General features: G+C 47.2%; 1 long non-coding RNA gene across 1 annotated transcript in view; it reads right to left on the reverse strand.

The window, feature by feature from the left end:
* Window positions 1-9,066: 9,066 nt before the first annotated feature.
* The window catches only part of LOC309328315, a 58,714-nt gene continuing 47,048 nt past the window's right edge, over window positions 9,067-20,732 (reverse strand). The window contains exon 3 of the long non-coding RNA XR_014150766.1: window positions 9,067-9,277. This is a non-coding gene — a long non-coding RNA (uncharacterized lncRNA). The remainder of the gene's footprint in view (window positions 9,278-20,732) is intronic.

Here is a 20,732-nt window from a genome sequence, read left to right on the forward strand (position 1 = left end):
GCTCCGGTTGGTGGCTGGACTCCTTTTATTCCACAGGGACCCACGGGCTCTGCCCGACGAGCTGGGTGACTGAGCAGCCTCGCACCTAGATTTTTCCATAACAAGACATAGAAACCCCACAAAATCCCTAACAAAGGACTAAACCTGTCCCACCAGCAGCAGCCTGGAGGTATCTGTGCCACCCACCCACCTGGCTCCTGCCTGTGAGCTTTACCCTGCACGTTGTAATTTAGCGGTCCTGAAAGAACTTACCGTCAGTCCATTTCATTTGAGTGCCCTTCCTGCAACACAAAAACAAAACAAAAAGGGAAGACAAAGCCTAGGGCTAATGCTCAGGAATAAAAAATTACTATAATATGTGACGAGCCCAAATGCGTTTCGACAGTTATCTTTTGTCAGGGGCACTATAAACACACAGCACAAAGACAAAGATTTTTAAAATGCTAAATGCCAAAACAATGAATTCAGTAGCACACACAATTAATGAGCCAACTGAAAGCATTGTTTTGGTGTGTGCATGTGCTGCCAGATGAATCTTGACTCATGGTTGCTGTTGTGCAATTGGGCTTGTTGGAAAATTTTCACTCATACTCGGTCTTCGACTCTGCTTCCACAAGTAGCTGTGCGTTCCCTGCTCCTGCTAACATCCCTTGTAAAACTTTGTTTTTCATCTGTCCATTGCAAAGCATGAACAATGTTTGTCTGGTGTTTTTATGACCCTAGATTCCTGCATGTGGTTTATCTGCAGAGCAGTCGTAAAAAAAGGCATCTACATTTTCTCATTTTCACCCCAACCCTTTTTTTCTGTTAGAGTTATTCCAGGGTGGTTTGTTCATCTTATATCCTTATTTGGACATCTTAAGAATGAATCTCTCTCTCTCTCTCTCTCTCTCTCTCTCTCTCTCTCTCTCTCTCTCTCAGCACCCCTTAACAAATGACACTTCCCAGGATACTTTGAGAGAAGCCATGCCTTTAAAGCAGCATGAGATTTCTTTAAATGCAAACATGGCCTAAGATTCAGCTGCCAGTCTGACAGGCTTTTGTAAACAGAAGTGTGGGAAGGGGGAGAGCAGCCATCTTGTCCTTTGCCTCAGGAAGCAAAATATCTTGGGCAGTGGCGTAGCGTGGGGGGTGCAGGGGGGGCCGGCCGCACCAGGCGCAACATCTGGGGTTAGGGCAAATCCACGGGTTAGGGGGCGCAAATTACTTGCCTTGCCCCGGGTGCTGACAACCCACGCTACGCCACTGATCTTGGGCCAGCCCTGGGTCAAAACAGCAAGAAATAAAATGGAGCAACTGTCTTCTTCTTCTTCTTCTTCTTCTTTGGCAATCACTCGTAGCTGAGTAAGATTGTCTTCCATAAATACGGTTTTAACAGTGGGTCCGTAAGTGATTGTGGAGGCCAATTCTGGATCCACACGTCCTTCCACAGTGGGAACATAGGTTTCCGGGCAGGAGTTGATCACGGTGTGGATTTGCCAAGCATGCCTTGCTCTTAGCACGTTTCTCCCTTGCGTTCTGAGTTTGAGTGTCTTCAAAGCCCATGACACCTTTGGTAAAGGCTGTGGTGTTACCTGGTCTGAGAACAAAATAAGAAAGTTCTTCAAAGAAAGTCATCAGAGAAATGTAATTCCTGGAGGGGCACCACCTTCAGGTAGGCCTCATAGCTCCTTAGATGGCTGGGCTGAATGTCTGCCTTTGGCACACAACACCCTTTGACGTCATTATTTCTTATTTGACCATCAATATTTGACAGTGTCAGATAGCTGAAGCGCAGTAGCATTTAGCGTTGTGCGGTACAGATAGCCGACATTCATGGAATTATAGAGTTGGACGAGACACAGGTCACCAACTCCCTGCAATGCAGGAATCTTTTGCCCAACATTGGGCTTGAACTCACGACCCTCAGATTGAGAGTCTTGTGCTCTACCAACTGAGCTATCTGTAAATCGTAGGAGATCCTTTATAAAGGAAGAGCAAACAAAAATCTCAAACCGCCCCCCCCTCTTCTGAACAGAAGCAGTGGTTGAGGCAGAGGAAAGCAGAGGTCAATGAAGTTTCCTCCAGCCTTGTAGTGGTTGCAGGAGAGGGGAGATGGTGAATGAAATGAGCATCCATGAAGTGGGAAAGGCTTTTCCGTGGTTTCAGATGAGAGCAAAGTGAAAGAAACCAGCATATCCGTGAAATGGATTTCTCTGGACACTTGCTGGTTTTCACCAAGGGAAGGGTGCGGGTGAAGGGAACCTGTGTCAGAAGAACCAGCCAAGTCCTCCAGTGTGGTGTAGTGGTTAAGAGTGGTGGACTTGTAATCTGGTGAACCGGGTTCGCTTCCCCGCTCCTCCACCTGCAGCTGCTGGGTGACCTTGGGCTAGTCACACTTCTCTGAAGTCTCTCAGCCCCACTCACCTCACAGAGTGTTTGTTGTGGGGGAGGAAGGGAAAAAGAGATTGTTAGCCACTTTGAGACTCCTTAAGGGGATTGAAAGGCGGAATATCAAGTCCAAACTCCTCCTCCTCTTCTTCTTCTCCCAGCATGACAGTACCAAATATATAGGGAGCAAGGTGGATATTGAGCAGGTAAGGTAGTGGGGCAGGAAAACAGCAGCAGGGCGAGAAAGGGGAAGCCTCAGAGTGCTTGCTGACCATAATGATCAGGTTTCCAAACTTTGCACCATGAGGCCTAGATACTTGCTTCTTATTTTAAAAAAAATGAAACAAAATGAGAGTGTCGAGCACCTGCTCCATTGCAAATCTTCCTATGGGCACTGTATGTGGCCACCGTTGGTGTGGTTTGTTTTTTTTGGGGGGGGGAGTGCATCAGTCTTCGACTCCTTATTCACTTGAATCAGGCTTGGTGCATCCAAACTGTTGCTGCCTTTTCTGAAATGGAGAACTCTGGACTGACCCTTGAGGTTTGGGGTGGGGTGGGGTGGCGGAAGCAGGGGTAACTCTGAGATTATGGAAATACCTTGACTGATTCTCGCTTCTCCTCTTTCTCCAACCCAACCCCCCCCCCCCGTCGCCCCAGCCTGGTGCCAGTCCCAGTTGGCTCTCTTGAAACCTGGTCGCTATGGAAACTTTGCAGCCGCACTGTGGATCCCTTGTTGCCATGGCGACTCCGCCAGTGCTGCGGATTCCCAGTTGCCATAGCAACTCCGCAGGCTCCAGGTGGCAGCAACAGTGCAGCGGTGGCGGGGGGGGGGGAGAGTGAGTGAAGAGGAGATGGGAGAAGGGGGGTAGATTCATAAAGAGGCCTCTGCCAGAGCAGTGTAAGAAGAAAAGTGTGTGTAAGAGAGAGAGAGAGAGAGAGAGAGAGAGAGAGAGAGAGAGAGAGAATAGCTGGTTCCCACAGAGCTATTTCTGGGGGTGCACTCAGTGCCTCCCCAATTCTGTAAGCCTTAAATTGAGGCAGGACTCATCTGGCTATATAGCCCTGAAATCCATTTGCTTTAGGCCTGGGCTCGGGCACCTGTGACAATAAATACATAGCATCCTAGAATTGTAGAGTTGGAAGCATAGCTGTCAACTTTCAGATTTGAAAATAAGGGATCAGCAGCCTCACCTGTCCTGGGGACAGTCTACGGATATCTAACAATCTGGGATAGCAGCGGGAAGCAGCGGGAAACGGCACTGGAATAAGGGAATTTCCCGCAAAAAAAGGGAAGGTTGACAGCTATGGTTGGAAGGGACCCTGAGGATCAATCTAGTCCAGCCCACTGCGATGCAGGAATATGCAGCTTTCCCATATGGGGATCAAACCTGCCACCTTGCCGTTATCAGCACCTCACTCTAACCAAATGAGCATGAAGGGAACATCTTTGTCCAGAGTGCTCTCCTGCCTTTGCTAAGCAACCCCAAACCTTCCATGCCTGTTTAGGATTTGGAAGGGAAGGGGCCTCCATTGCAGACAGGTTTGATCCCCAGTATTCCTTATTCCAGGAATTTGAGAAATGTGCCTCAGTTATTACCTATACAGTGGTACCTCAGGTTACAGACGCTTCAGGTTACAGACACTTCAGGTTACAGACTCTGCTAATCCGGAAGTAGTACCTCAGGTTAAGAACTTTACCTCAGGATGAGGACAGAAATTGTGTGGCGGTGGCGGCAGCGGCAGCAGCAGCAGGAGGCCCCATTAGCTTAAAGTGGTACCTCAGGTTAAGAACAGTTTCAGGTTAAGAACTGACCTTCAGAACGAATAAAGTTCTTAACCCGAGGTACCCCTGTAGTCCCAGTTTCAGGTCATGCTTCCCACTGTCCTCTGTTCCATGCCAAAGAGGCTTACCATAGCTCGCCATAACCAAGGATGAAACCCCTATGTGTGTTTATCTAGAAGCAACTCACCCAAACCTCCTTTAATACCAAATTTCTAGGCACAGGTCTGGGCTTTCCAGGTCTGAGCAGATGTGTGTGTGTTTTTGTCTACTGAATCAGAGCAACCTGCAGTCGGGTTTTGCATGGATTGCTGTTTGCTCAGATTCAGCTGTAAAATTCAGGTTTCCTCAGGGAATGCACCAGGAAAAACAACAACACCCCATTTGGACACAGACTTGGTAAGCCCAGAGATGTGCTTAGAAAGAGCAGAGCAAAGTACGTGTAAATAAACTGTGTTTAGGATTCCAGCCTTGAACTCAGCATATTTTTCATCACCAGATCTTAAAATATGGGACACAATAGCACAGATGCAGCACCTTTTCCCCCCACCTGATGACAACATTCCCCATCATTATTATTAGTATTAGTATTAGTATTAGTATTAGTATTAGTATTAGTATTAGTATTAGTATTAGTATTCCGCCCATCTGACTGGGTTGCCCCAGCCACTCTGGACAGCTTCCAATAAATTATAAACTACAGTAAAACATCAAACATTAAAAACTTCCCTATACATGGCTGCCTTCAGATAACAATCAGTTAACTGTTTATTTCCTTGGCTTCTGTTTATTTTTAAAAAAATTATATTTCATTAAGTTTCAACATTTTTAACACACAAAGTCAAAACACAACCTCGTCTGTCTTTTCTCTTATATTTTTCCTGACTTCCCACCCCCTTTCCCATGGAGTTGTTGTTTATCCCCTTCTGCTGCACCCTATCTTCTATCTATCAAATCATAACCACAACATTATAATGTTTATTTCCTTGACATCAGACAGGAGAAGGCCCTCTGCCTGGTGCTCTGTACTTCATTTCTCACAGTGAGGGAACCGCTAGAAGGCCCTCGGAGCTGGACCTCCATTGGGCTGAACAATGGAGAGGAGATGCTCATTCAGGTATACAGGGAGCCTGAAGGAGCGTCTCCACCCACATCGGTCAGCCCAGACACTGAGATCTAGATGCGACTCTCACCTTTGTGCATGACACATGACACTTTTCCATCCTCCAGCTACGCGAACAAAAGGCATGGCCACAGTTCAAGGATGCATTCCAGCCCGACAAAAGCGCTTGAGACTCGAGGAGGGCATGGAGTATGGCCCAGAGCAGGGGTCAGCAACCTTTTTCAGCCGTGGGCTGATCCACCATCCCTCAGACCATGTGGTGGGCCAGACTATATTTTGGGGGGGAGAAATGAATGAACTTCTATGCCCCACAAATAACCCAGAGATGCATTTTAAATAAAAGCACACATTCTACTCATGGAAAAACACCAGGCAGGCCCCACAAATAACCCAGAGATGTATTTTAAATAAAAGGACACATTCTACTCATGCAAAAACATGCTGATTCCCGGACTGTCCGTGGGCCTGATTTAGAAAATGATTGGGCCACATCCGGCCCCTGGGCCTTAGGTTGCCTACCCCTCGCCCAGAGAGAGGAGAGAGGGTCAGAGGGCTCCATTCATCAGTCCTGATGTAAGGAGTTCCTTTATTCTGCTAATCCCAGCCCATCACTCTCCCCACTCTCCCCTGCCTTATTTCCTATGAGTTTGCTAATACCACTCAGTTCCTCTGATGGAATGTTAGTCTTTAATTTCCGTATTTTTTGCCCTATAAGACGCACCAGACCATAAGACGCACCTAGTTTTTGGAGGAGGAAAACAAAGAAAAAAATATTCTGAAACCCAGAAGCCAGAACAGCAAGAGGGATCGCTGTGCAGCGAAAGCAGCGATCCCTCTTGCTGTTCCGGCTTCTGGGATAGCTGCGCAGCCTGCATTCACTCCATAAGACGCACACACATTTTCCCTTTAAAGGAGGGAAAAAGTGAGTCTTATAGAGCAAAAAATACGGTAGTTCTTTTATTCTATTAAGGGTACTTCTGGACCAACGCTGCATATTTAAAGCACACATCTCCAAAAAATCCCAAGAAACCGTAGTTTACTCCTCACAAATCTACCGTTACTAGCACCCTTAACAAACTACAGCTCCCGTGATTCTAAGGGTGGGGGTGAGGTGCTTCAAATGTCTGGTAAGTATGCACCCTATTTTCAGGTGAGATCCAATCACGTCAATCACAGATTTGGAGCTTTTCTACAACAAACCTACTTCCCCACTCCCCCTCACCCGTGCAACAAGGAAAATGCCGCAGAAAGTGTGGGGTGATATTTTTCTCGCTATGCCGTCATCTAGCCGCCCTGCAAACTTTGCACAAACAATTCAGGATGCGCATTCAAGGAACAAGTAGACTGGAACAGTGGCCTAGCGTGGGTTACCAGCACCCAGCGCCACACAGGGTGGGGGGAGGGAAATGGACAGAGTAGCCATGCGCATTCCACTGCATTACAGTGTCCGCATCACCCCGGAAATTGCAGTCACAGAGATAAGAAAAGAAGAGCCGTTCCATTGTCTGGAGAGGTCTCTTCCTGGTTCACATGGAGAAGCCGTTTTCAGTGGAGCCCAGCGATGGAAGCACACAACAGTATTGAGGCAGCACTGGATGTCAAAATATTGCGCCCCTAACAATTCTGTGCCCCTGTGGTCACTCGCCCCTTGCTACGCCACTGGTCTGGAAGCAGCCTCTGTATCCACACCCTTTCTCCTTAAAGGATTAAGAAGGAACCTTCCGGGGCCAGGGGCAAGGTGCCTCCTGGCCCCTGGTTCCCCAGTTGTTAGTGATTCACTGCATTCTTCATCGTTCAGAAGACATCTGACGGCAGCCCAGTATAGGGAAGCCTTTTAATGTAATTTTTTTTTTAAAAAATTATATACAGTGATACCTTGGGTTACAGATGCTTCAGGTTACAGATTCCACTAACCCAGAAATAGTACCTTGGGTTAAGAACTTTGCTTCAGGATGAGAACAGAAATCGCACAGCGGCACCGCAGGGGCAGTGGGAAGCCCCATTAGTTAAAGTGGTCCTTCAGGTTAAGAACAGTTTCAGGTTAAGAACAGACCTCCAGAACAAATTAAGTTCTTAACCCAAGGTACCACTGTATGTTGGAAGGTGCCCAGAATGGCTGGGGCAACCCATTCAAATGGGTGGGATATAAATGATAAAATTATTATTCTTAATTATGCTGGTGGATGTCCCAAAATCTCAGCCCACCACTCTCCCCATTCTTCCACCCCTGTCTTATTTCCCTCGAGTCTGCTAATACCACTCAGTTCTTCTGAAAGAATTGCAGTCACAACCTCCCATCTCTCCCTGCTCTTGCTCTCTCCAACTCTCCCCCTTCCCTTCCCCACCCATACCTCAAACTCTGGCTGCATTTTCTCTTCTTTTGGACTGAGCAGAAGAACAGGAGAGGCCCCGAGGCAGTTTTAAGGTCAAAATAATTCAGCTGTACCAAGGCCAGACAAAGCTACTGACCCAGACACTACCTCACAGACCTTTCCCAGTAGGCAGCAAACACTCAGCCATGGCTTCCTGAGAGGCCCGTGCGTGCCTCAGAACCAAGGTGAATATGGATGGCTTTGTCCTTCGTGAGAATTTCATAGCTGAGCATGACTTGCCGCAGGGATGCATGCTCCTCATGTGGTTGGGCTCCAACTCCCATCAGTCCCAGATTGCATAGCCAATGTTCAGAGATAATGGGGGATGTATTCCTAACAGTGTCACCAGATCTCTATCCCTGGTCTACACACAACTGTATCTGCAGCGACTCCACTATGATATTGTATGCAATACAGTGGTACCTCGGGTTAAGGACTTAATTCGTTCTGGAGGTCTGTTCTTAACCTGAAACCGTTCTTAACCTGAGGTACCACTTTAGCTAATGGGGCCTCCCGCTGCCGCCACGCCACTGGAGCACGATTTCTGTTCTCATCCTGAAGCAAAATTCTTAACCCAAGGTAATATTTCTGGGTTAGCGGAGTCTGTAACCTGAAGTGTTTGTAACCCGAGGTACCACTGCATATATGAAGAGTTTGGAACCAATAACATGTTCAAGAAAGCTGTTTCTCACCCATTGGTTCTCAATTCTGCTGTGCGGATACAGTGCGGTTTCTCGTTACAATGTTTAACGTAGCCTACCATGGATCCTGAGAATCATATTGCCTATAAATCTGCAAAGAACGGATGAATAGCCAAGCAGGTCTGCATCCCACCTTATCTTGAGGTTTCAAGGCAAATGGCTATGTTGTGTACCATATGAAATAGAGTTCTCTGTCAGCCATCTCCTGTCTGAAATTTGCAATGCTTACAGGAGGTTGCAGTGCAGGTTGCGCTGTCTCAGTCAGCGTATGAATGGGCCTCAGCGGCTTGATGGATGCTTAGGACATCAGCAAAGAGCTGTAACGGTCCTTAATGGTCTGGAATCACTCTCTCCAGCCTTGGCAGTGTGACACTCAATGGGATTTGGAGGTAGACTAGGGAAATAGCTGGAGGCAGCCTCAATCTGAATACAGACAAATTGCAGGAGAGCTGTGAGGCTACCTAGACTGGAAACAGCCTAAAGGCTATGGAAATCCACCGTGTTGCTTTGAGGAATCTGAAGTGGTATTAATGGTTGTGCTTAGTGCTGGAGTGCAGTTCTGCCACCTCTCAGGTGGGTGCCATTGCGAGCCCCCCCCCGCTTGTTTCTTGCCTTTGCTTACTTCTGAGAAACCCCAAGGTAAAGGTAAAGGGGCCCCTGACCATTAGGTCAACTCTGGCCAACTCTGGGGTTGCGGCGCTCAACTTGCTTTATTGGCCGAGGGAGCCGGCGTACAGCTTCTGAGTCATGTGGCCAGCATGACTAAGCCACTTCTGGCGAACCAGAGCAGCGCACGGAAACACCGTTTACCTTCCTACTGGAGCGGTACCTATTTATCTACTTGCACTTTGTGCTTTCGAACTGCTAGGTTGGCAGGAGCAGGGACTGAGCAATGGGAGCTCACCCCGTCGCGGGGATTTGAACCACCGACCTTCTGATCGGCATTTCCTAGGCTCTGTGGTTTAACCCACAGCGCCACCCACGTCCCATGAGAAGCCCCAAACAAACATTTCAAGTGAAACTGGCCAGCGCATGTGAGTCTACCCCCTTTTTAAAAAGATCTCTGACTCCACCGAGCTCCTAGCTGCTGCTAGCCACGATTGGTGAAGCTATGGGGCAGGGCCTATTTGTATTTCCTTTTCTTCAATCTGTCTCCCGTGCAACGGTAGCAGGCGTTAAGCTTTCCAGTCAGGCTTCTGCTGTTGCCTCTTGGGCCCCCTCTTCTCCAGCCTCCACTTCTGATTCTGATTCTGCACTGCTCTCTGCCCCAGCCTCTTCCTGCTCACTAAACCCTGTTGCTTCTTCAGCTTCCAACACCTCCTCCTTCCAGTCTGCTCCCTCTTCTCCCTCTGACCACTCCTCATCGACCCACCACCAATCCCCAGGCTCTGAGCCTCCTTCCCTTGGGGATCCCCCCAGCTGGTGCTTCCCACTATTCCTTGGCATCCAGCCAGTCCATGACACCAACCCTGCTTTGCACCTACCTCAAGCGTTTTTGCCTGGCTGGAATATGTCCTTGAGCTCTGCAAATGCTTCTTGCTTGTGTGCTTGCATGAAGGCTACAGAGGGATCAGAACCCGAATTGGAAGGGACCGCAAGTGTCATCTAGCCCAACCCCCAAAGCAGGAATGTTTTTGTTATGTACTGAAGTTCTCACCCTGGGCCAGCAGGGGGATACTGTAGATAGTTATGCAAATAAGGGATTGAAAGTGATGTTCAGTGATTGGATAGTTTTAGAAAGTTGTTACAGTAACGTTGTACTGGAGCTCTATATAAGCAGGCTGACTGAACCCTTCAGTTCAGTTCTGTCCTGGCCTGTGAATAAACAAGAGCTGTTTGAAGAATCGCTGTGTCGTCTGATGTGTTCACCCACAACTTAACAGTTTTTGCCCAATGTAGGGCTCGATCCTAGATCCCTGAGATTAAGAGTCTCATGCTCTACCAACCAAGCTATCCCTGGGTATGCGTGAGTGTGTGTGGAAACTAGCCTACTGCAGAAAGGCAAAATTCACTTTCATTGCTCTGCCAGCCCCTCCACAACCACCAATAGCATGTGGTCCCTTCTAGAAGAAGGGAATGCAGCGCTTGAGCTGAAGAAGGTCGGTCCCCTCTATAGGATCCTCCCTCCCACCAGCTCTCTTTGCCCCCCTCAAAACTGGAGCACCGAGTCCAAGACGTGTTATAAAATTCAAGCTGCCCGTTGACTCGCCTCCTCACTCCTTGTCTGCGAACTGTGCTCCAATGTTTTCTTTTGCCTCAAGCGCCTGCTGGTGCAGATGTCAGCACAAACCCAGGCTGTCTCTGCAGAGAGGTGATGTGAGACACCTGCCTCTTAGCCTCAGGCACCGGCTCAGCCTCCTGCAGCCTCCTGGCTCCCAGCCTTGCGCTAGATCGGGCCTCAGCATCTGGAGGAGAGAGGTGGGGATGAGGAGGCCCTGGGCTTTCTTGGAGTCTAGGATCCCCAGAGCCAGAGGGAGAGAAGGAGACTTTGATGGAAAGACACTTTTTGCATCCCTTGGGGAATGTGAAGAAAGCAAGGCGGAAGAAACAGTCAGAAGACATGCCGAGTAAGAGGCAGGCCAAGTGTAAAATGGAAATTTGAAGCTCCGTCTATGTATTCTGAAGTATACGAGAGCTAAGTACATTTGTGAACTATTGTGTAAGATGCCTGATGTGGATGATCAAGTGAAGATCACACATCTGCCATCTGGCTCCGATAAGTTTGTGGCAGAAAAAATTGCAAGATTCACAGCCGCAGCCCCAAAACTGAGAACGTTCATCAATGACAATATGGTGGACTGTAAAGTCTGATTGGCAATGTAATACAGAAATTTGTGTAGGTCTGCATTTCGGGGAAATGCTATTGTTATGTTTCTGTTCCAGTTTCTTCCCCAAGGAACTTAAGGCAACATATATATTTCTCTCTCCTTCCTATCTTTTCCTCACCCTGTTAGGTAGAGTAAGTTGGGAAAGAGTGACTGGTCCAAGATCACCCATGAATAGGAGTGGGAGAATCTGTCAGTTTTGGTTTCTCTCAGTTTCTCATTTTTCCAATCCTAAATTCAGTCTGCGAATTTGTGTATGTAAATTCCCATGGAGATTCGTCAGCATTTTAGTGCAAATTTCTCCAATGAACACATTTTCTATATGCAATTTGCTTCATGCAATTTTACAAACCTTTCCCACAAATATAATGCATCTTTGTTTGTTGTTCTCACTAACATATATCCATTTTTAGGCAAGCCGGTGTTTGCATTATTGTAGACATTAATCGTCTGGAGTTCTTTTTGCTGGCATCCGTTTGTCTCGGGAGACAATGGAGGAATGTGCCTTTGAGGATGAAGTTAAACTGTTGGAGGGTTGCAGCGCCTGCTGTGGCTGTAGAAACCAATACGGGAGAGACATGTTTTGTTGCAGCTGGGGCAGATGCAGGCATCAGATGCACCATGACATTTCTTCTCCCTGTGCTCTTCCCAGCGGTCATTCCTCCCCTAGTCACCGCTATGGATACATGACTTGACTGTCTGTCTCCAGGCACTGCAGTCTTCTGCAAGGGATTCCCACGTGGCAAGGTTGATGTTCCCAGCCTTCATGTCGTGTTTGCAGACTTCTTTGTAGTGCAGCGTTGGTCTGCAAATGGGCTTGGTGCCCGGAGCCAGCTCCCCGTAGAGCATGTCATCTTCCATTCTGTGGGCATGACCAAGGCAACGTAGACACTGCAAAACTCAGAGAAGTGTGGATTTCACAGGTGTTCTTTGATAGGCGTATTGTTTTGGATGCATCAAATTCCTCCTCGATTCCCTACTGTGGATAATTTGTACCTGTATCTCCCCCATCCTAGTCTGGCCCTGGAAGGCTCTGTTTTGGAGCTGCTACAATTCTAGAATAGGCACTGCCAGATCCACCCTGAGCTAATTAAACCTTCCGTTAAAAAACCTTCTGAAGTTTACATGCCCTGCTTCAGAAGCCGCTGCAAAGGTAGGCTGTTGCAGAGTCAACAAATACATCATGCAGCAGTGAGAGAGAAAGCTTCATCAGTATGTAAGGGGTGTGTTTACCAAGGCAGGGATCCTCAGTGTGGGAGCAGAGGTGTGACAGGTACACAAGCGTCTCCCTGTTTCTGTTTGTGAAATGTTGCAGAGCATGGGATTTCCCTCTGCCTGCTGGAAATGTTCACATTTTCAAATTGTTTGAAACTTCGGAGGAATGAGGGCAGGGGAGGAACTGTGCCTGGGGTTTGCCAAACCCCAGAGAAGGGAGAATCACTGTCTTGTGGCCAGCACTGTGCATTTGAGACACAGCCCCTAGAACCTCTCTCATGCTGACTAGGAGTCCTGGAATCATCTGCTCAGAAGGTCTCTCATCCTCTGATTCCACCAGAAATAGCGCTGTGTGGATTTGACCTGCCTGGGGAGTGAGTTAGCAAACTCTAAAAAAAGGTGTGTCCTGTAGTTAATGCTCTGACAGTATTCATAATGTAATGATCTCTGGCAGGCAAGCAAGCCCCGATAAGAAGTAATGACTCTCCGGCAATTTTATGTATATTTATTTACAAAAAGACACATCCAGAGCACGGCTTCTTGCCTACTCACATTTATGTTTGTTGGTCAGTCTGAAGTTTTGCCCCTTCCACAACAGGAAGGATGCCAGATTCCCGCCTTTCGCCTCTTGCCCTTCCGTTGCCTTCTGATTTTATCCAAACGCCTAGAACGGGGACTGAGATACTGACCTCCCCCCCGTCTTGACACAGACTCAGACCTCTGCTTATCTGCTGATTGCCTAGCAATGCTCTGGCCACCTTCCAACTCTTCCTCTTCTTGAGAGCTAATAGAGTCTTCCCGGGGGGTGGGGGCTGTCAAGGTGCCCTTTCTTGATTCTGTCAGCCAGTTCTCATTTGCAGAGTTGGTCCCTCATTTGGTCCCTCATTCACTTAGCTCAATCTCTGAGTCTAACTCAACCCCTATGGCAAGATCTACCAGGATGTGCAGATTAAGACTAAGTGGATCTCTGGCTCTGTTGGCTAATTCCTGGTTCAACTTGTGTTAAGTCTCTATCCCCAGCTCAGTGGAATTTGCACATCCTGGCTCAGTCGGTGTTCAGCCAGTTGAGCCAAAGGCCAGGTAAGTCCCCAAAAAGGGGCATTCTGGGGGTGTGGAGGAGGCAGGACCAGGGTGGGTGGTGGACTTAGGTTGGATCCTAAGCCCATTCCACTTGGTCACATGACCTGGCAACCCAGTGAATTGTATTATTTGAAAGGCTTGTTTCCCCTCCACTAGGCTTAGGCAGAGCAGCAACAGGACCTCAGCTGAATGGAGTTTGGATCTGATGTAACTTTACGCTGGCTGAACTCATACCCTCCAACATTTCTCTGATGAAAATAGGGATGCCCGAAGACTGGAGTTAATTTACAGACTATTTGAAAAGTATTGGTGATGATTAGACGACGTTTGTAAGTTTGCCAGAAGTTCTGTGAGGAGTAATATTAGAAATATTGTAAAAATGGAAAAAGAGAGATGATATGTTAAAAGATTTAATGGCAATATTAAGTTAAGAAAGGCATAAGAAGTGATTAAGACGGAGGATTATCAGAGGTGCTGATGGAAGTCCAAATAAGAATGTATCTGTGATAAACTGTGAGGTATGTTTTATAATTTTGTAAGCTAAAAACCAATATATATATATATATAGAGAGAGAGAGAGAGAGAGAAAATAGGGATGCCCTATTCAACAACAACAACAACAACAACAACAACAACAACAATAATTTTATTATTTATACCCCACCCATCTGAATGGGTTGCCCCAGTCACTCTGGGCAGCTTCCAACATATATAAAAACATAATAAAACTTTTAAAAACTTCCCTATACAGGGCGGCCTTCAGATGTCTTCTAAAGGTTGTATAGTTATTTTATCTCCTTGGCTCAGGGGTCACATAACTCTATGCCCTCCAACATTTCTCAGATGAAAATAGGGATGTTCTACCATAACCTCCAACATTTCTCCAATGAAAATAGGGGCGTCCTAAGGAAAAGTGGGACATTGTGGGAGCAAATCAGAAACGGGAATGGCCTCTGTAAATCTGGTATTGTCTGTGGAAAACAGGGACACTTGGAGGGTCTGTTAACTTAAACCGACTTGCCTTATACCACCTCCCCATGCATAGGATTACTGGAACAATCATTACTTTGTTGTAAGCTGCAGGCAGAACTACAACTGGTTTTTTCCACACTATGGGGGTTAGCATATGCTTTCTCTTTGCCCGTCTGCACTAAGAGACATGGTTGAAGTGGGAATGAAAAAGGTCCTGCTCAGCTAAGTGGCTGTTTGAAGTGCTGCACACATTAACTATCGCTTTTTGCAATTATGCTGTTTTATAATCCTGTGGGGGTTTTTTTACATCAGTCTTTGTGTGTGTGTGTGTGTGTGTGTGTGTGTGTGTGTGTGTACACACACACGAGAGAGAGAGAGAGAGAGAGAGAGAGAGAGAGAGAGAGAGAGAGAACCATTTTAGCACTAACTGATTATTATTACTATAATGATGATAGCAATATTTTTTGGGACATGGGTGGTGCTGTGGGACTTGCCGATCAGAAGGTCGCGTTTTGAATCCCCGCGATGGGGTGAGTTCCCGTTGCTCGGTCCCTGCTCCTGCCAACCTAGCAGATTGAAAGCACGTCAAAGTGCAAGTAGATAAATAGGTACCGCTCTGGCGGGAAGGTAAACGGCGTTTCCGTGCGCTGCTCTGGTTCGCCAGAAGCGGCTTAGTCATGCTGGCCACATGACCCGGAAGCTGTACGCCAGCTCCCTCAGCCAATAGAGCAAGATGAGCACCGCAACCCCAGAGTCGGTCACGACTGGACCTAACGGTCAGGGGTCCCTTTACCCTTTACCTTTAACAATATTTTCACCCAACTCTTCCTCCCAAAGCAGCCCAGGGCAGCATACACCAAAATGCAAGTACAACCCATAAAAAGATGTAAACAGTTTCACAATAAAATATCACCAAATCAACTAATAATAACAGCAGGCAAGGAAAGAAACAGAAATATAGCAACAGCCATCATGTGCCAAATGCCAGTGTAAACGGATGTGTCTTCAAAAAACAGTGAGATGTTGATAAGGTGGGAGACTGACAGGCCTCTACAGGTCATTTAAGAGGTAACAAAGTAGCATTTCTGGGAAAGGGTGTAATAGTGCTAGAAAACCGTAATGATTCCCCCCCCCTTAAAAAAAAAGATGGAGTGGGGAATCTTGCCGCTGCTATAAAAGATCTTGCCAAAATAGTGAAGGCTAGTCTGGATGAGAATGGAAACAATAAAAGCAACAAAATGACTGTGTAAGTGCCACATACAATGAAATAATCGCCGATGAAGACTTCTGGATAGGGTGGGGCCCCATACATCACACACCCTATACGGCCATCATTGCACAGATTGCATAATCTAGTACTTTTACGGAAACAAGTCTGTTTCCCCCCTCTTTTGCTTTAATGAGCAAATTCCAGGCGACTCGGTTATTTATTTAGAATCATATCCTGCCTGAATAATTTAAAAATTCTCAAGGTGGCTTACGAAAATAGAACAATCAAATTTGAATGTCAACTTTAAAACACAGTGGGTGACACTGAATGGTACTTTGCCCTCCAGCAGGGCAGATTTCCTCTCTGTTCTGCATCAACTCCCTATGCCATCCCCTGCCTCCAGTCTTCTCTGGTGGGATGGGAGATCCTCTGGGGCAGATTTTCCCTTACCATTGGGCCATCCTGTCTTGGGCTGATGGCAGCTGAAATCAAACAACATTTTGACTGGGCCACAGGTTTTCCATGGAGGGGATACCAGGTGGGGCAAATCTTTAAAAGGCAATATAGAGGCATATTAAGCCCAGAATGTGTCATTTCTGGTCACAGGTGGTCCTCTTTAAGGTATTGAATTTTAGCTTCTCTGGTTATAAGCATGGACAGAGCTAAGCAAAAAAGTAAAATAAAAATGTTGATGGAAATGGGTGAATATTGTCATTGAGGGCTGGTTCTCTGTTAGAAGAAGCCCTGAGCAATGTGCCCCCCATCAGTGAGCCCTGGAAGATTTACCTGGCAGTGATGGAGACAGCAGCAGCAGTCCTCTGTGCACTACCATGTGGCGAGGTATAGCCAGCATTTTAATTTCCCATAATGCCCCAGAGAAGCGTTACATCAGGGCCCAATAGGAAATCAAAATGGTGGCCTGACCCTAGTTGTCTGGTGGTATTTGGTGTGCCAGCCCCCCGCAAAATAAAACAAAGGGATAGCCCAGGGCAGACATCAGCAATGGGTACTGCTGGAGCCTTGGAGGTTGCCCAAGAATGTGAGGTGGTGAAATTGAAATTGAAATTGCCAGTGCTTGTATGCATTACTATGCAATGTGACTGTGTTTTAGAATCCACTGTGAACACTGCTAAGTTGAATAGAGTGTTGGAGTGTTTCTTCTCTGCCTGAGAGAAAGAGAGCAAAGTTGCAGTCAAAGGTAAAAGTGGAAATCTCTCATAAGAGCTGCAAGGCATGGCCTAACTGAGATACAGAAGGCTGTGCAACACTTTTATTTCTGTATGTTTATATGTGTGGGCGTGTACATATTCTTTACTTCTATGAAATAAAAATTTAAACAGAAAAAAAAAGAGATACAGAAGGCTGAGTGCTGAGTCCTGGAAAGAGAGGAAAATACAGTGGTACCTCAGTTTTCGAACATCTCCGTTGAAAAACATTTTGATTTCTGAATGCTGTAAACCCGGAAGTAAATGATTCACTTTTCGAACACGCCTCAGAAGTTGAACGTGCAGCTTCCACTCAGTGCAAGATCCTGAGGCCTAGCTGTTGGCTATTGAGTTTTCGGTTTTTGAACATTTCAGAACTCGAACGGACTTCCGAAATGGATTACGTTCGAAAACCGAGGTACCACTGTACTGTTGTTTAGAAGTTAGAAGAAGAGACTGTGAGCCCGTGCTTGGAGAAGCACGTGACTGTAAATATTTTTTTTTAATTCATCTATAACTTTAAGTTTCTGCAAGCAATGTTTTTGAATGTTAAATTCTGGACATTGGTTTAATTTCCAAAGTCATACATATGATTTGAGCTTCTTAGCTGTGATTTTGCTACTTTTACTTCAGCAAGTCCTTCTGTCATCTCAAATAGAAGTACCACACAAGTGAGCCTACATTGCCTCGCTCACTCGTGATTTGTATTGCCCCGAGAGCTCTTTGGCTCTGGAGCTTTTAACACAAGAGGGGTTTCCACCATCTTATTCTAAGAGATACCCAGCGCTCAGAGAAGGACTTTCCTCCTCTGGGACTCTTTGGTGGGCAGGAGTGTTTGTTTAGATGGATTAATTGACTGTAAAGGAAGCTTCCTTCTGGGAGGTAAGTTAAAATGGTGGTAAAAGCCTCCCGGATCATAAATGCAGAGTGGGGAGTAGTTGAGGAGGCCCCTGGAGGCTAATAAAGGAGGAGGCAATGAGGAGAAGGCACTTTGGCTTCAGCTTGGAGAGAGAGAGAGAGAGAGAGAGCACTTAGACATTTACATCCAGTTATTCTTCCAAGTGCAGCTCGAGTTAACTTGATCAAAATGAAATTAGGGTGGCCACTTACGCCTTGCCAGGGAGAAAGCAAGTGCATTGCTGAGAAAGAGGACAAAAGGACATACAGCTGCAGATTTGCATAAAATCTGCATATGCTGAAAACATCCACTGCAGAAGCAGAACTACATTGCGTCTCAACATAGTGGGAATGACTGTAACCAAGGACTTGCATGCTTGCTCAGTCTGCTGGACAGGTGGCAACTTGAAGGCCCTGGCTTATAAAAACATTAGCAGAGCTCTGTTGGATCTGGGAAAGGCCCATTGAGGACAGGATCCTATTTTCACAGGGTGCCTCTGGGAACCCTGCAAGAAGGACCCGAGTGACATAGGGGCATAGGAGTCAAACAATTGATCCATCTAGCTCAACATTGTCTACACCAGTGGTTCCCAACTGGTGGTCTGCGGACCCCAGGGAGTCCACGTAACCCAGCCAGGGGGTCTGTGGCACATACCTGTCAGCTGTCCGGGAAATCCCATTTTTGGAGAGTGTGCTCTCACGTGAGAACGCGACACCTAAAAATGCACGAGATCACAGCCAGACATGCATCTCACACAAGATTGTGTTGCCCCCAAACACACATTTTTGGGTGCCATGCTGTCACGCAGGTCATGTGATTCACGCAGGAGTGCAGCCCAAAAGATGCTCATCCTGGTTTTGAGCTGGGACATGTAACAACAACAATAACTGGGGATTTGAACAAAAGGTATCTGAAGAAGTGTGCATGCACACGAAAGCTCATACCTAGAACTAACTCAGTTGGTCTTTAAGGTGCAACTGGAATGAATTTTTTTATTTTGTTTTGACCATGGCAGACCAACACGGCTACCTATCTGTAACTGGGGATTTGAAGCCAGGTCTCTCTGTCTGATCCTCTGTCCGCTTCACCACAGCAGATCTCCACTGCACAAGGCACCGGGAAGCCCCTTTGCCTGAGAGTTTGACCCTGATCCCAGGTACCACCCTCCAAGAACTTCAGGCTGTCACTGTAGCCTCGGTGCAAGCTCAGTTTCCACAGCTGGACCTTGTGCTCCTTCCACACCAGGGCCTCCAGCTTATCCAGATGCAAACCTAAAGGAAACGGGCCCAGAGTGCTTTTGAGGAGAGGGATCACATCTGCACTTTTCCTTGCAGAAGAAGATTCCCCTGGCCACTCATAGGCAGGGTCCAGCTCGTCTGAGGTGAAATCATAGGGATTATAAGCAACCCTGCATGAAGGTTTTTTGCTTGTTGTAGCCTATGGTGGCACCATTCACCATAACAAAAACTACCCAAGAGATATCAACATTTTCAAAAGTAGGGGGTCCGTGACTTAGCTTTGAAAAAACAGGGGGTCTGCGGTACTTAGCTAATTGGGAACCACTGGTCTGCACCATTGGTCTTCAACTGGTGGATTGGGAGCCACCACTAGGTCACACACCCTGAGCTAAGGTGGGACACAACAGCAGAACTACTGCTATATACACATACAGTAAAATACTAAGAAGTGGGTTCCCAAATGCATGTTTTGGCTAAAGGTGGGTCCTAGGTTTTCAGGACTATAAGTCTATGATGACTTGTGGTGGCTCTCTCTAGGTAGAACCCAGCAGTTTGATAGACTCCCTGCCCAAGTATCCATTGGTGAGCCTCTTCCTGAGTCAGCAGGTCCCAGTGGGAGGAAGAACATAAAAATAAGCCTGCAGGATGAGGCCAGTGGCCCACCTAGTCCAGCATCCTGCCCTCACAATGGCCAACCCAGAAGCCCAAGGGAAGTCCACGCGTGCAGAAATCCTCCCCTGGCTCCATTCTCCTCCCTCCTATCCACATGAGGGGGACACTGCACCTCCAGCATCCCAAAATCATGGTCCATTTGGCCACTGAGCTGCTTGTAGGAGAGAATGATAATCTTGGCGCCTGCCATGGTCCTTGGCGGCACATCCTTCCTGCCCTGCTCCTGGGAAACAGCTGAGCAGAGAACTAAACTACCGTTTCTCCACACGATGGCTGGCTACCTGGCACCCTCTCAACTTCAGCATCTGGGGCGTGTTTATCGCTCCTCCTGTGTGTGGGCCTTGTCTGGTTTTGATGGTCAATGTGGCTTGTTCTCCACCCACCTGCTCCATCATTACAGTTCATAATAAATTGTGTGTGTCTATGGCAAGGGGGGGAAGCGAGTGGCACTGTGGGTTAAACCACAGAGCCTAGGACTTGCCGATCAGAAGGTTGGCGGTTCGAATCCCTGCGACGGGGTGAGCTCCCGTTGCTCAGTCCCTGCTCCTGCCAACCTAGCAGTTCAAAAGCATGTCAAAGTGCAAGTAGATAAATAGGTACTGCTCCAGTGGGAAGGTAAACGGCGTTTCCGTGGGCTGCTCTGGTTCGCCAGAAGCGGCTTAGTCATGCTGGCCACATGACCCTCGGCCAATAAAGCGAGATGGGTGCCGCAACCACAGAGTCGGTCACGACTGGATCTAATGGTCAGAGGTCCCTTTACCTTTACCTTTATGGCAAGGGGACATTTTATCACTTGGATACTTCCGTGGTGACATGATATTGAGTGTGTGAGAATGAGAAAGAGAGGAACTGGTGCGTCAACAGCCACACAGATGCTACTAGCCCAGAGATGGAAAGAAGACAAAGTCCCTACCAGAGAGGAATGGCAAACCAAGCTGATGGACTACGCCAAAATGGCAAAGCTGACCAGAAAGCTCAGGAACCAAACTTTAAGAAAGAATGGGGGAAATTTATAATTTACCTGGGAGACCATTGTAAGCAGATGAAAACATTAGCAGGATTTTAATAACA

Source organism: Podarcis erhardii, assembly GCF_964252035.2.
Source record: "Podarcis erhardii genome assembly, chromosome: 13".
Classification (NCBI taxonomy): Eukaryota; Metazoa; Chordata; class Lepidosauria; order Squamata; family Lacertidae; genus Podarcis; species Podarcis erhardii.